At 42.3% G+C, this 17,213-nt stretch overlaps 2 long non-coding RNA genes across 2 annotated transcripts; one reads left to right on the top strand and one right to left on the bottom strand.

Moving 5' to 3' along the window:
- Positions 1–1,190, top strand: LOC132823768 (uncharacterized). Its single transcript, XR_009645584.1, has 3 exons — positions 1–168; positions 375–452; positions 901–1,190. It is a non-coding gene; the product is annotated as an uncharacterized LOC132823768 (long non-coding RNA).
- Positions 1,191–13,915: 12,725 nt separating this feature from the next.
- On the bottom strand, positions 13,916–15,407 carry LOC132823990 (uncharacterized). The gene is made up of 3 exons (XR_009645622.1): positions 14,937–15,407; positions 14,653–14,730; positions 13,916–14,204 (listed from the first exon to the last, which is right to left on the bottom strand). It is a non-coding gene; the product is annotated as an uncharacterized LOC132823990 (long non-coding RNA).
- Between the last annotated feature and the right edge of the window lie 1,806 nt (positions 15,408–17,213).

Here is a 17,213-nt window from a genome sequence, read left to right as displayed (position 1 = left end):
CGCGCGTTGCCCGGTTTTGCAGCCGGTTCGCCTCCCATCACAATCTCATAAAGATCGGCTCGGCTTCAGCAAACGGCACAAGGTGGAGAAGCGCGGATTGGAGCCGGCTCGAAGCTGCAGAAGAAGTTGGTGAGATGTCGGAGCCGAAGCCCTGTGTGTGCCTGGATGGTGAGTGGGGCTTGGTGCACAGTGTCCCAGTGCAGGGCCTCAGTCTGACTGGGAGCCAGCAGCATTGCAGGGAGGCCAGGCTGCTTCTTCAACTCACTGCAGCCCAGGGCAATGGCACAAAGAGCCGGGCCCCGGGCCCAGCCCGTGCCTGGGGCCATTGCTGGGCGGTGCACACCACTCACTCTCTGTGTTTTTCCTCTTTTCAGGATCCTGCTCCTGTGAAAACACCTGCAGATGCTCCAACTGTCAATGTGCCACCAGCAAAGCTGGACGCTGCCAGAAAAGTGAGTGACTGGGACAGGCTTTCAAACTGCTCCCGTTCTATTGGTGTGACACATAGTCCTGGGCACAACTCACACAGGGACACCACAGACAGACACATGATCCGGGATGACACCGGATTGAATTGCCATCCGATTTCTACAATGTCCAATCGGAAGAATCTCCAGACCAGAAGCTGCTGCTTAAAGCAATGTCTGAGGTTGCCATCGGAAAGCGCTGATCTTCTCGACTTCTCATTAGAAACCGTGTTGTGGAGATAGTGAGAGGAACATCTTCCCTCAAACTGTCTCTCACTGGGATGTGTTGCTGAGCCTCTTCAGGGGGGTGACTGGGAGATGGGAGACAGATGGGTTTGTGAGGGAGGAGCTGGGTGCTGTCATGGGAGGCTGTGGGAGCTTTCAGTGACCGAATAGATTGTGAGTGATTTGTGTCTTTGTCCTCTCCTCTCAGGTTGCTGCTCTTGCTGTCCTGCAGCATGCACCAACTGTGCCAATGGCTGTGTGTGTAAGGGGAAAACCTCTGAGACATGTACCTGCTGCTCCTGAACAACACGCTCTTCAGACACAACCTCTGAAAGATTGGCCATTTGTACTGTATTCCCCAAGCTGTATATTTTCGTTATGTAGCTCCGGAGGATTTGTGTATTTTTATGAATCATTGCAAGTTTATTGAATGTTGTTTTGCTTGTCTTTTGATATCAGTTCCTGAATAAAATTCCACTCTGTGATACATTTGAAAAATCCTCTCTTTTTTTTCTTAAATGAGCAACGATGCAACAAATCGGAAATGCCATTGAGCGATCTGTGCAGAACCCGCATTGCATAATATTAAACTTTGAAGCCAGATTGATGCCTGTATCTGTCTGGTAAATGAAGTTAAACTCTGTGCAGGCGGACCAGTTTCAGGAATGGTGGTGTGGGGAATTCATTGGCAGTAGCTAGTGCTCGTATGCAACAGTGATGCAGCATCCCATTATGAACTGTACCATAAACTTGATATTAGTCTGTTCCATCTGTCAGCTTATTGCGCATACTCAAGTTTATGGAACAGATTACTTGAAGTAATTTGAAAAAGAGCAGGCATGTGTTCCTGTGTTCCAGGCAATGTTTCTGCTGCTCTGAAGTGTATGAATTGGTCAGTATATGAGTCAAATGCCTCTGTAAGCATTAGCAGTGATTGAATGAATAATGCCAATCTAAAGAATGCGATTTCAGCCATTGTGCCCTTACCAGCTCTTCCTATCATTTTTATTGTGTTTCATCTGTCATGTGTCTGTTGACTTTCCCATTCTGTTCTCTTCAGCCTCTTGTTCTCCATCTCATTGTTTACGTTTATTGTGTTGTTCAAAGCTGAAGCAAACCAGAAAATTCCCTGGGCTTGGAGTTAAATTAAGACAGGGAGAGAATTACACATTTGTCCCCTTGATCAAAAGCAAGTTGTAAGGTGAAGCCCAGTAATTACAGACCAGTTAGTTCACCCTTGGTAGGAGAGAAACTTTGAGGAAGAAAATCCTGCTATAAAATTAGAAAGATTTCCTGGTGGTGGAAATTGAATAAAGATTTGTACACCTGTTGTCTTTCACTGTGTCTCACACCTGCACATACACAACATGGGTGCTGGGGAAAATATAATCACTACTGCAGTTAGATGGTAGTGTGGGGGTAAAGAAATAAAAAAAAGAAGAAGAAAATAAGAAAAAAAACAAAATAAGAGAGATGTTGATTAATTAGGTCGTATCAGAATCTTGCCTGGATGTTATCCCTCTGGTGTTCTCTGTTGAGAGGACCTCAGACTGTAGGCCTTACCTCAATGTAGGAAAATAAAAGTCAAAGGAGGATGTGGTGCTGATTTGGACACAGCAAATAACCATCCTCTGGAGGCAGACAACATGCTCAAAGTACTTGATGAAATATATTTTCATCCTCCCTTCTCTAGGGAAGAGAATGTTGTTTAAGTAACAGTAATGGAGGAGTTGAAAGTGGATTTGATATCTTATATAACAAGGTCTTCAAGCGTTGACTGCCATCCAAGTCAAAAACTCAACCCATGGAGATGAGATGTATTCAGGATTAATGAGTTTGAATTTGGGCAGGAATAGTAGTGGATGTGGCAACAACATTCTAATCTTCTGAGAATTATGCTAGAGATCTTAGTAAACATAAGGGGAGATAAATCTCCAGGAACTGATTAAGTGTATCCCAGCATGTTGTAGGAAGTTGTTGAGGAAATTATAGGGCCCTTAGCTGAACTGCTTGCATTATGTATGCACACAGGTGAAATATTGGAGGACTGGAGATTGGCTAACGTTGTGCCATTGTTTAAGGAAGGCTGTAAGGAGAAGCCTGGAAAATAGAGACCTGTGAGTCTGACATCAATGGTGGGTAATTTGTTGGAGCTGAATCTGAAAGATTGAATGTTCATGCATTTGGAGAGGTGAGGACTGATTCGGGATAGTCAGCCTGGCTTTGTACAAGGAGAAGCTTGTCTCAGAAAATTGATTGAAGTTTTTTAATGAAGTAACCCAAATGATTGTTGAGAGCAGAGCCCTAGAGGTTGTTTACTTGGACATCAATGAAGTGTTTGACGAGGTTCAGCATGGTAGACTAATTTATCAAGTTAGATCACATAGGCTTAAGGGTGAACTTGCTAGCTGGACACAAAATTGGGTTTATGGTGGGAGACAGACAATAAATATTAATCACCTGGATGTGGAGATACAAGGCAGAATAATAGACAGTCTCAGATTCTCAGAATTGTTACAGTGCACAAGGAGACCATTTAACCATTATTTATGCATCAGCTCTATAGGTGACCATCATCCCTTAGTGCCATATCCCAACCCTTTCCCTCTAAATCTGCTCATTACATTCATCAAATAGTTGTGTAAAGTTCTTTTGAATACCTTAATAAAGCCTTCATCTTGCTCTACGAAAATATTTTTGTCTCCTTTCATGATGTCTTCTTTCATACATTGTTTTAAACATGTGCCTTCTTCTTCATCATCCTTTAGTGAGTTGGAATATCATTCTGCCTCTCTTTCATGCCCAGACCTTCATGACTTTGAAAACTTCAATCAAACTTCCCCTTGGCCTTTTCCTCTCCAAGTAAATCAGTCTCACCATTTACAATCCATCTTCAAGACTGGAAGCAATCATAGAATTCCTATGGTGTGGAAGAAGATCTTTTGGCCCATTGAGTCCACACTGGCCCTCTGAAGAGCTTCCCACCCATTCCCACCTCCTTATCTTATCACTGTCACCCTGTATTATGCATGGCCAAATGCACATTTTGGATCATGGAAAGAACCAGGAGGAAACCCATTCAGTTATGGGCAGAACATACAAACTCCACACAGACAGTCAGCTGAGGGTGGGATTGAACCCAGTTCCCTGGAACGGTCAGGCAGCAGTGCTGATCACTGAGTCACCTTGCTGCCAATATTCTAGCTGAGGTATGATGAGTGTCGGACAAATGCTCAGTATATCCTCCCTACTACTGTACTCTGCATCATTATTAATAAAGCATAGAGTAAGGCACCAATTGTGCTCTTCACCTGTCCTGCCATCGTTCATAGGTGTTGTACAATTACTGCCAGGTCCCTCTGCTAATGCATACACTTTACATTCAATTGCTTTAATTTATGTCGCCTCTCCATATTTTCATACCAAATCGATCATGTCAACTGTTTATAAGTTTGTAAAATTGACCCTGTGTTTCAAAAATGTCAACTGTGTATTTTGAAATTACTGCATTGTCTGAGTGCACTTTCAGAAGTCCTGAAATTGGGCTATAACTTTGAAAATCATTCTTTACAGTTGATACCACACAGTGGGGTTCCTTATGAATGTGACACAGTGTTAAACTGTATCATAATTGGGTAACATAGACAAGGTTATCCCCAAAATCCAAATATTCCAGTTTAATTGGGGAGAATTTGTTTCCATTAGCTGGGGAGATTGGGATTGTGGGCACCGCCTGAGAATCAGAGGGGGTCAATTTAGAGTGTAAATGAGATCAGTGGGCCTGGGGAATTCATTGCAGTGAAGGCCGGGATGCTAAATGTCTTCAAAAGCAGAGATTGATAAATTCTTGATCTTGCAATGAATTAAGGGCTACAGGGAGAGTGTGGGTAAGTGGGGTTGAAATGCCCATCAACCATGATAACGTGGCGGAGTGGACTGGATGGGCCGAATGGTCTTACTTCCACTTCTATGTCTTATGGCCTTATGGTCTTATGGAAATTAAAGATATTCAGGACGGTTATAGCTGTAAAGTGGAGTTGTGTGAACAACCAGATCAGGCATGCTTTATTCAATGGCCACAGACCCCTACCGGCCAAATTGCCGACTCCTACTGCAAATTTGAATGGAGTGGGAGGGCGGGAGTGTTGGTTGGTGTATAATTTTCAAAGGTGGAAGTCCAATAAGAGGCGCTTCAACACAGATGTAACTGCTGCTTGGAATTGCAGGTATGGGAGAGAGAAGCTAACTCTATCTTTTCACTTGTTTCTCCTTAATGAACAGCAGAGCCGGTCTGGCACAGTATCAGTCCAGCCTGATGAAGGGTTAAAACTTATTTTAGATTCAGATTTAAGAAAGTTCAACCACTATCTCTATGAGCTGTTGGATTGTGGATTTACTAACCAATCCTTTTGATATCTAGTATTATAACACCAAATGCTAAAATGGAGCAGAAGTCAGTAGTGAACAAACAGTTAATTTTATGCAATCAACAGTCAGTTCAAATAATGATTATTTAATCCCAATTAATTACATGTTGTGACATCAAATTTCAAAACAGAACTTTACAAATAATTTCTTAATTATAGAACGATGTCACAAATTTCTGCCTCCTCCGTCAGTGAATGCTTCACTGGTATTGAGAATTCAGGTGCGAACCATCCATTCACTCATTTCCACACCGAAATTCTCAATACCAGTGAACTCTCAAAGAATGTTTCCCTCTGCTGAAAATTCATGGAGGAGGCAGAAATTTGTGAAATTGCTGTAGAATTAAGAGATTATTTTGAAAATCCTCTTTGGAATTTTGATGTCAACACACGTAATTAATTGGGATTAAACAATCATTATTTGAACCAACCGTTGCCCTTGAGAATATAGTTCAGCATGAAGATTCTTGTCAGTTAATCGCTTACAGCTTCATCATTCAGTTTTCAAATGGTCCAAATTATTTCTATAGCATGAGTTGGGTGTTACATTAAGAAATAATCATACAGAACATGGGACAATTAAACAAAAGGAAAAGAAAGATTTGCATTCTTAAAGCACTTTTCGTTACCCTTGCATGTCTCATAGCACTTTCGAATTATAGGCAATTTGCATTCAGCAAGCTCTCACAAGCAGCAATGTCATAGCGACCAGTCAATCTGTTTTGGGTTCTTGAAGGTTAAATATCGGCCACGGATTATTCCTCCACTCTCTTTTGAAATAGGGACATAAGATCTTTTGAATGCTGAACTGCTGCCTGAGCTGGCTGCTTGAGAGAATGTAAAAGCACCTCTGGCAATGTGGCACTTCTTCAGCTCTGGAGTGTTAGCCTGAATTCTTGTGGAAACCCAGGAGTGGGATTTGAACATGGAATCTTTTGACTCAGATGCAAGACTGCTATCAACCATTGCACAATAAATGCTGGCTTAACGCATCAATTAAAACACTTCAGTGTATTAAAGCACAATTATTCGTAAAGTCCGGTCATCTAACTCAGAAGAAAGATGCTCCATTCATTAAACTTGTAAAAGTGCAGTAACTAACAATGTAAATCTGATATTACATAAAGTGTGGTATTTTTCATTTCCATTCAACAAAATACTTAAACGTTATGGTGCCATGCTACACCTAAAATTACATATTATATTTACAAGATACAGCAGTTACATTTCACACCAAATGTTTTCTGGTCCATAGAGGTTGAGAGCTTTATCCATGGGTTTGAGTCCAACATTGTACTAATGTGGGAGGGCCTTAAATGGTAGCTTTATTATATTGGGCCTTTGCAGCAGCTGTTTCAACCTTCAGGAGTCTCTGAACATTTCATTTTGACGTATAAGCCTTCATCAGGAACAGGGTAGCAAAACATAGAGCACATTTTATCAAATTGATTGCTCTTCACCAGCATTTTGGTCTGCATCCCAGGCAACAGTTCACCATGTGAATGAATTTTTTTTTGATACGGCTGTCTTTGTATCAGCAAAAGAAAACCTATTTCATTGTGCTGTGGTAGTCTCATTCACTTTATTTAATAAATGATAGTTCTAAACAGATCTGGATGTTTAGGGAATGAGCTGGCACATAGAATTATAGAATCCCAACAGTGTTGAAGCATTCAGCCCATCAATTCCATACCAACCATGAAAATAGCATGCCAAATACATCCACCCACCCATCCACCCTATCCCTGTAACCCAGCATTTCCAATGTCTAGTCCACCTTGCCTGCACATCCCTGGACAATCATGGAATGATTCATCAGATTATGTTTTAAATCACAGTGCCATCTGGTGTGATCTGGTGGAAGAGGTGTTCTGTCGAGCTTGAACAGTGTAAGATGCAAAATCTTCAACGAAATTGACCACAGATAGGATTGCTGAGCTCTTCAGACAAAACATAGAAATGGAATGTTAGTTTTGTGGATGTGTATTGTGTGTGTGGGGTGGAGGTGTTTAAGGTAAACACGATTACTGCAGTTTACCTTTCACACATCATTAATAAATACTGAGTTTTCAATATTACGGTTATCCCTATGTGAGGTACATGTAGGCTCTTAACACCGGTTGTCTCGTGGCTTAGTTCTTGACGCAGTAAATCTGATTACTCAGTCTGGAATGCTCAGCTTCACTTTTGGAGATGTCTATAGCTTGTTGCTGTCTGATCATTGTCTTCCTCTGCGTTGTCCAACATTAACTAAAACTACATCCTTGTCATTCCCTACATTTTCTGTTTTTAGCTCCCGCATTGAAAAATACTCACTAAAATTGTCAATACTTTTCATAAGTTTAGTCCTGTCATGTTGAGAACTTCAGTGACATCTTTCTGCTTCAGCACCTTGTGTGCTTTACAGACCGTTCTCTAAGATGATACCGTTTAACTTACGCATCTTCAAGTTCTTGCAATATTCTAGTTTTGGCAAGCCAAATTTGACCTCTCAACCAATGATTTCAAGGAGTAACTTACACCCACATAACCGATCCTGACCAACTGCAGTTTCAGCACGTTGAGGTGGACAGTGGCATCTTACAACTTTTGTAAAATCATGGTGTCATGACCATCAACTTACATTTGAAAATAAAGGGTGATGTACGTTGGATTGGCACCTCAATGACAAATTTTGCACCTATGCCCACTAGAGTGATGTTCCCCCACACCCAAAAGTTAATTTCATATGATATCTTCAGTTTATTGATGTTGTCAAATGTAGTGATAACAGACAATGCATGAAAGCAACTAATACAGTCCAGCGAGACAAGTGATCAATCACAAGGAAACTTGAGCACCTACAAACAATTTCTGGTTCTGATTCTGTTTTCTGACAAGAATTAATCTCCTTTTCTCAGTAGCGTCCACAACTTGCAATTACATCACAGTTTTCATTGAGTAAAATGCCAAATGTACTTCACAAGAGTGACATTAAACAAACACCAAACTACCTAGGGTAGCATAAAGGCAAGCCAACGAACAAGTATCTTAAAGAGCACAAATAAATCAACAAATGGAAAGATTTAAGGATCAAGTTAGAAAGATTATGGTCTGACAGCGATAGATATAACCATCAATTGCAGAAATATATGAGAGGACAGATATTAAAGTGTGCAGAGTTGTTGGAGTGTTATCTCAGTGGACGTTAGAGAGGCAATAAGAATCTCAGTTAATTCATGAGTTTTAAAACAAGAATAGAATTTGACAATATTGCCAACTAAAACACTGTTGAAAAATGTGTTGCTGGAAAAGCGCAGCAGGTCAGGCAGCATCAAAGGAGCAGGAGAGTCGACGTTTCGGGCTAAAATACTGTGCCAAAATATCTGGATAATAGATTGTGAGTGATTTGTGTCTTTGTCCTCTCCTCTCAGGTTGCTGCTCTTACTGTCCTGCAGCATGCACCAACTGTGCCAATGGCTGTGTGTGTAAGGGGAAAACCTCTGAGACATGTACCTGCTGCTCCTGAACAACACGCTCTTCACACACAACCTCTGAAAGACTGTCCATTTGTACTGTATTCCCCAAACTGCATGTCCTCACTGTCTATGCCCTGAGGATTTGTGTATGTTTGTGACCCATTCCAAGTTTATTGAATGTGTCCAATTTGTTTTGTTTTTGTATGAATACTTCAATAAAATTTCAATCTTTGAAACACTTGAAAAGTCATATCTTTTTCTGAAATGAGCGACCATACAATCCGTAGGAAATGACATTGAGCCATCATTGCATGAACAAACCACATTGCATAATATCAAACTGTGAAACCACACTAATGTCTGTGTCAGCTTGGTAAATGAGGTTAAACTCTGTGCTGCTGACCCACTTTCAGGAATAATGGAATGAATAATTCAGTGGTAGTTCTGTTGTTATTCTTATACAGAAATGAAGCAGCATTCCATTAAGACCTATACTATAAATTAGCCAGGCGGCACGGTTTCAGGAATGAATGATTCCTGAAGAAGGGCTCATGCCTGAAACGTCGACTCTCCTGTTCCTTGGATGCTGCCTGACCTGCTGCGCTTTTCCAGCAACACATTTTCAGCTCTGATCTCCAGCATCTGCAGTCCTCACTTTCTCCTAGAATGTTTCTCATGATCCAAAATGGGTGAATTGGTCAGTCTTTGCTGTCTGTCCATCTTTCTGTGTGAAATGAATCCCATGCCTCTGTAACCATTGTCAGAGATTTAGTAAATGATACAAACGTAAAGGAGGCTATTTCAGCCACCTTGGTATTACCGGCTCTCTCTATCACTGTTCTTTCCTGGCACTTCATCTGTCATGTATCTGCTCACTTCATCATTCTATTTTCTTGAGCCTTTTATTATCCACCTCATTGCTTAAGGCAAGGACGTGCTCAGTAAGTATCGACCTGTCAGTTCAACTTTGGTAGTGGAGAAACTTCTAGAAATAATAACTTGGTATAAAATTGTCACACGGACAGCTGTTGATTAATTCGGTATATTCAGCATCTAGCCTGGATTTTATCCCTTCGGTGCTGTCTGTTAAAAGGACCTCAGACTCTGGACGTTTACCCAATAAACACCAAGGAGGATGTGGTGCTGATTTGGAACTGACAAGGAGACTCGCTCTATGAGCAGACAACATGCTGTAAGTACTGGATGATGTTCATTTTTATCACCTTCTTCGCTCGGGAACAGAACGTTGCTGATGTAACAGTAACGGAGGAGTCGAAAGGAGTTGAAAGTTGATTGGACAATTTGGATAATGAGAACTTCACATGTTGACAACCATCAAATCATACAACTCAACCAATCAACATGGGATGCATTCAGGTTTATTGAGGGAGTTCAAAACTAGGGGGCTAATTTTTATGGTGAGACGAAAAGGATTTAAAAAGGACATGAAGCGCAACTTGTTTTTCCACAGAGAGTAGTTCGTGTGTGGAATAAATTGCCAGAGAAAGTGATGGATGCAGGGACAGTTCCAACACTTAAAAGAATTTTGGCTGCGATTATAAATGGGAAAGGTTTGGTGGGATGTGAGCCAAGTGCAGGGAGATGGGACTCGTTAAGTTTGAAAACATGACAGACGTGGCCTGAGTTTCCATGTTCTCTTACTCGAGGTCTCTAATTGCAAATGTTGCACACCCATTTAGAAATAAAATGTTGAATTGCAAATCTTGGAACTACAGGTCAGTCAGTTAAATATTTGTACTGGGGATCATTTTGGATGCAATATTCCTGGACAAAATTGATTGGCATTGAAAGAATAAATTGTTTTATAAATTAACGATACCATATAGTCATGTTAATCACACTTGATAAAGTTCTTTCAAGAAGATTGACAATCCAATAACAGTACACTTGATGTACGCTCTGTGGATTTACAAGAAGCAGGATTGTGGGCAGGAATGCAGGTGATGTTCCCATCTAGACTTGCAAAAGCACTTTCAACACTGTCAAATAAATCTGCATGTCAGTGAAATGGAACCACCTGACATTAATCAGACATGGGAGCATCAACAGAAATGTGGCTCCGGGACTGGTGACTGTGTGTAATGGTGAACATTTTTTAAATATAAATTGGAGGGAAGTATGTAGTAGTCATATACTGCAGACAATATTTTTGACATGTATATAGTGTTTCTGGTCATGTTAGAACCAAAATGGGAAGTGTGAACTGATCTGTTTTCATGTCACCTCCAAGTTTGAATTTAAAAAGGGAGTGATGGTGATATTACTAATTATACATATTTTATACTCAATTCAGTTGGGTATTTGAAACAAGTCAGTCAGGTTGCTTCAGTGACACTGACCCTAACTGACACTGCAAGTAACATTTATTCAAACAAAGATGTAAAGATTATTCACAAAATCATGAAACATGTGATTATTTAAAACTACCCACAATGCAAACAAACACTTTTCATCCTTCAGTTATGGGAAGCTCTGCAGGTTAGTGTGTCCAAACTATTTGTTATATATATGGGCCAATATTACAAATTTAGATTTCAGATTACACATTTTCATCACAATAAATATTAATCACCTGGATGTAGGGATACAAGGCGTGATATTAGACAATCTAAGAATTGTTACAGTGCAGTAGCAGACCATTTGACTGGAGTTTCTGCATCAGTTCTTTGAGTTACCATGATCACGTAGTGCAAAAGCCCCACCAGTCTCCTGTAACTCTACATATTATGTTAATCAGTTACTGACGGGGTGGCATAGTGGCTCAGTGGTTAGCACTGCTGCCTCACAGCACCAGGGACACGGGTTTGATTCCAGCCTCGGACTATTGTCTGTGTGGAATTTGCACATTCTCCCCTTATCTGTGTGGGTTTCCTCCAGGTACTCCCAAATACCGCCACATTCCAAAAATGTGCAGGTTAGGTGAATTGGCCATGCTAAATTGCCCACAGTGTTCAGGGATCTGTAGGGTGCATTTAGTCAGGGGTAAATTTAAATTAGTAGGAGAATACTTTGGATGATCAGTATGGACTTGTCGGGCCGAAGGGCCTGTTTCCACACTGTAGGAGTTCTATAATGTATTGTCTTTTGAGTGCCTCACTTAAATTTATCTCAACAACACTTTCATGCCGTACATTCCTCTCGCTCTGTGAAACCATTTTTGACTTGTATCACAATTACTTCTTTTACAGATTGCTTTAAATCTGTACCCTCTTTTTCATTATTTATGAACTGGAATATCATTCTCCCTATCTCCCATGCTCACACCTTTCACAACCTGGAAACCTTCAATCACATTTCCCTTTGTCTTTTCCTCAGTCAGCCTCACCATTTCCAATCTATCTTCAAAAATGAACACTATATTCCAACTGAGGGCTGATGAGCATCTGGTAAAAGTTTAGTGCATCCTCCCTTCTTCTCTAATCTTCACCATCACTAATAAAGCTGAGAATATTGCATCATTTGCACTCTTTCCCTCTCCTACCGTCATTAATGGGTGATGTGGGAATACTGCCAGATCCCTCTGCAAATGTATGTCCCTTCCATTCAATGCCTTTAATTCATATTGCCTCCTGATATTTTTGTACCAAATGGATCATGTCAACGATTTTTGGGTCATTGCAAAATTACCTTTGTGTTGCTAAAATATCAACATCTCATTTCAAAATTACTGCAGTTTAGGGTGTAGGTTTGCTCGCTGAGCTGGAGGTTTGATATCCAGAAGTTTCATTACCTGGCTAGGTAACATCATCAGTGGCGACCTCCAAGTGAAGCGAAGCTGTTGTCTCCTGCTTTCTATTTATATCTTTCTTCTGGATGGGGTTCCTGGGGTTTGTGGTGATGTCATTTCCTGTTCATTTTCTGAGGGGTTGATAGATGGCATCTAGGTCTATGTGTTTGTTTATGGCATTGTGGTTGGAGTGCCAGGCCTCCAGGAATTCTCTGGCATGTCTTTGCTTAGCCTGTCCCAGGATAGATGTGTTGTCCCAGTCGAAAAGTGTTTTTTTTAATCCATGTGTAGGGCTACTGGGAGAGAGGGTTGTGTCTTTTTGTGGCTAGCTGGTGTTCGTGTATCCTGATGGCTAACTTTTTTCCTGTTTGTCCTACATAGTGTTTGTGGCAGTTCTTGCAAGAAATTTTGCAAGAAAAAAAATACAGTGCGCAGATTCCTCAAGAACAAACCACAACAAGCAGACCAAACACAGCCAGAAACCCTAACCACCTTACCATACATCAAAGAAGTTTCAGGAATGACAACCAGACTACTAAGACCTCTCAGAATCCTAGTAGCACACAAACCCACCAACACTCTCAAACAAAAACTAACACACTTAAAAGACCCAGTACATCCCATGGACAAAACCAAAGTCATCTACAAAATTTCATGCAAGGACTGCCACAAACACTATGTTGGACAAACAGAAAGAAAGTTAGCCATCAGGATACACTAACACCAGCTAGCCACAAAAAGACACGACCCTCTCTCCCTTGTAGCCCTACACATGGATTTAAAAAAACCACCTTTTCAAATGGGACAACACATCTATCCTGGGACAGGCTAAGCAAAGGCATGCCAGAGAATTCCTAGAGGCCTGGCACTCCAACCACAATGCCATAAACAAACACATAGATCTAGATGCCATCTATCAACCCTCAGAAAACGAATAGGAAATGACATCACCACAAACCCCAGGAACCCCGCCCAGGAGAAAGATATAAATAGAAAGCAGGAGACAACAGCTTCGCTTCACTTCACTTGGAGGTCGCCACTGATGATGTTACCTAGCCAGGTAATGAAACGTCTGGATATCAAACCAACAGCTCAGCGAGCAAACCTACACCCTAAACCTCAACCTGAGCTACAAACCTTCACAAACTTTGCAAAATTTACTGCAATGTCAGTGTGTGCTTTCAGATGTCCTGAGTTGGGAAATGCTATATTATTGAAAATTATTCCTTACAGTTGGCACTCGACTCTGGGGTTTCTTATCAATGTGATACAGTGTTAAGCTGCATCACAACTGGGAAACATAAACACGATTATTCCCAATACCCACATTTTGGTGACATGGTGACAGACATGCAGGTACTCTCCTCACTGACAGGAATCTTAATATTGAAGCAGTAACACCATGGAGCCATTCACTCCACCATCCCTGATACTGCCCCATCACCATCTGGTTTCACCACATCCACCAAACTACACCAGACTGCACTGTGACGTCTAATTACCTTTTATCAGCTGTGGATTGTTCAGGTTTGACCATGTTCATTGCAGGTTACCTTATGTGTGTGAATATCACTTCACTAATGAACAGAATTGCAGTTATCAAGCAAAAAGGCAAATTTATTTTAGTAACTGATACGAAACACAAATTTACAAAATCGATTCACATGCAATTCATCAGTTTATACTAAAATAAAACTCTGGATCTACATACTGAGGACATACACCTTTGGGAATACAGTACAAATGGACAATCTTTCAGAGGTTGTGTCTGAAGAGCGTGTTGTTCAGGAGCAGCAGGTACATGTCTCAGAGGTTTTCCCCTTACACACACAGCCATTGGCACAGTTGGTGCATGCTGCAGGACAGCAAGAGCAGCAACCTGAGAGGAGAGGACAAAGACACAAATCACTCACAATCTATTCGGTCACTGAAAGCTCCCACAGCCTCCCATGACAGCACCCAGCTCCTCCCTCACAAACCCATCTGTCTCCCATCTCCCAGTCACCCCCCTGAAGAGGCTCAGCAACACATCCCAGTGAGAGACAGTTTGAGGGAAGATGTTCCTCTCACTATCGCCACAACACGGTTTCTAATGAGAAGTCGATAAGATCAGCGCTTTCCGATGGCAACCTCAGACATTGCTTTAAGCAGCAGCTTCTGGTCTGGAGATTCTTCCGATTGGTCATTGTAGAAATCGGATGGCAATTCAATCCGGTGTCATCCCGGATCATGTGTCTGTCTGTGGTGTCCCTGTGTGAGTTGTGCCCAGGACTATGTGTCACACCAATAGAACGGGAGCAGTTTGAAAGCCTGTCCCAGTCACTCACTTTTCTGGCAGCGTCCAGCTTTGCTGGTGGCACATTGACAGTTGGAGCATCTGCAGGTGTTTTCACAGGAGCAGGATCCTGAAAAGAGGAAAAACACAGAGAGTGAGTGGTGTGCACCGCCCAGCAATGGCCCCAGGCACGGGCTGGGCCCGGGGCCCGGCTCTTTGTGCCATTGCCCTGGGCTGCAGTGAGTTGAAGAAGCAGCCTGGCCTCCCTGCAATGCTGCTGGCTCCCAGTCAGACTGAGGTCCCGCACTGGGACACTGTGCACCAAGCCCCACTCACCATCCAGGCACACACAGGGCTTCGGCTCCGACATCTCACCAACTTCTTCTGCAGCTTCGAGCCGGCTCCAATCCGCGCTTCTCCACCTTGTGCCGTTTGCTGAAGCCGAGCCGATCTTTATGAGATTGTGATGGGAGGCGAACCGGCTGCAAAACCGGGCAACGCGCGGCCCGGCGCTACCTGAATGCACACGGCCCAGCGGAGTGAGTCAGCGGCTGGAGGTTTGAATTGCAGCCGCTTCCTTCATTCACAGCACGGCCCTCAGGGATTTCTCAATCAGTGGAATGTGTCAGCATTTCCTGTGGGATCAGCCAGTGTCCGAGCGTCTGCAACACGATTCCCCGCCACGGTCTGGGGGAGGCAGGGACAGCACTTTCTGTTTGACCTGACATTTCCTCTTTCCACTCGGGATATTTGCTGCTTTCCAATCGCTCTCCCAGCTCATAGAATCATCGAATCATACAGGACAGAGTGACCTTTCCCCCACCGAGCCGACCCCGCCGTTTGATCAGGGCTGAGATGTTTATTAACTCTGTTCTCCTGCCTCCTCCCCAGATCCTTCAAGCACCTTGTTCGTCAACAATCTGTTTCTCTCAGAGAACAAGCCGCTCTCGACAGCCTTCTGTGGCAATGCTTCCCCCAGATTCCCCACAAAGTGTTCCCCCACCTCTCACCTCAGTCACTTGTCTTATTAGCATGTGGCACTGCAGGAATTCTGAATAATGGTGTAGAGTACTGCAACGTGAAAACATTTTACCTTATATCAACTTTGCTTCTTCACCACATTGCTCTAAATCTGTACTGTCTCGTCATCACTGGTTTATGAGTTGGAATAACTCCTTTTCCCTGTGTGTCATGCCCAGCTCGTTCACAACATTGAAAATTTCAACACCATTTCCTCGTCTTCTCCTCTCCAAGGAAAACTGTCTCACCATTTCCAATCTATCTTCAAAACTGAAGACAATACTCCAGCTGCTTTGTGACACGTGTCTTATACTGTACAGGATCAATGTAACCTCCCTATTCCTGTATTCCACACCATTGTGAATCATTCCTAACATATCACATGCTAATCAGGCAAGTGACTGAGGTGTCAGTGGGGAAGATCTTTGGGGCCGGTTATAATTGTTTTAGTTTTAAAATAGTTATAGAAAAGCATCAACCTGATCTAAAAATTGACGTTCAAAATTGGAGGTAGGCCAATTTGAGGGTGTTCAGCAACAACTTTCAGAAGTTGATTGGAGGCAGATATTCACAGGACAGCTGGGAAGTGGGAGGCCTTGCAAAATGCGGTGATGGGAGTCCAGGCGCAGTGTGTTCCTGTTAGAATGAAGCTCAAGGTTGTTAGGTGTAAGGAATGCAGGAGGATTAGGAAAATTGAGGCATGGCGAAGATAAAGAAGGAGACCCCATATGTCAGATATAGACAGCTGGGACTGAATGGATCCCTTGAGGAGTATAAGGGAATGAGGAGTGAACTCAAAAGGGAAGCCAGGTGGGCAAAAAGAGAACATGGGAGATAGCTTTGGAAAATAGGCTAAAGGAGAATCCAGCAAGATTCTACAAATATATTAATGCCAAATGAGTTACTAGGGAAAAAAATGACCCTCATCAAGATCAACAAGGCTGGTCATGTGTGGAACAGTAAGAGATGGGTGAAATATTAGAAGAGTACTTCACATCAGTGTTTACTGTGGAGAAGGATATGGAAGGTGGAGAAGGAAACAGTGAATTCTTGAAAAGTATTCATGCAGCAGATGATGAGGCACTGGACTTCTTAAAATTCATTTTAAAAATTCCCAGGTCCTGCTCAGGTGTACTCCACAACTTTGTGGGAAGCTAGGGAAGTGACTCCTGGGCCCCTTTTGAGATATTTGTGTCATTTGGGTAGACTGGTGAGCCTGATGTCAGTCACGGGAAAGTTGTTGGAAGTCATTCTGAGTGTCAGTATTTGCATGTGCTTAGAAAGGCAAGGAATGCTGAAGCATCGTCAACTTGGCTTTGTTTGTGGGAAATGGTGTCTCAATAACATGATTAAGTTTTTGCAGAAGTGACAAATAAGATTAATGAATGCAGGGTAGTCGATACTGTCAACATGGACATCATCAAGGCATTCAAAAAGGTTCTGCATGGTAGACTGTTTAACAAAGTTAGAATGTATGGAATATAGGGAGAGTAAGCCATTTGGTGCAGAGAAGGTAGGAGACAAAGAGAATGGTAGGATGGTTGCTTTTCAGACTGGAGGCCTGTGATCAATGGTGTGCTGCAATGATTGGTG

The sequence above is a fragment of the Hemiscyllium ocellatum genome, chromosome 17, assembly GCF_020745735.1.
Source record: "Hemiscyllium ocellatum isolate sHemOce1 chromosome 17, sHemOce1.pat.X.cur, whole genome shotgun sequence".
Lineage (NCBI taxonomy): Eukaryota > Metazoa > Chordata > Chondrichthyes > Orectolobiformes > Hemiscylliidae > Hemiscyllium > Hemiscyllium ocellatum.
This window is presented reverse-complemented; position numbering and strand designations above follow the sequence as displayed.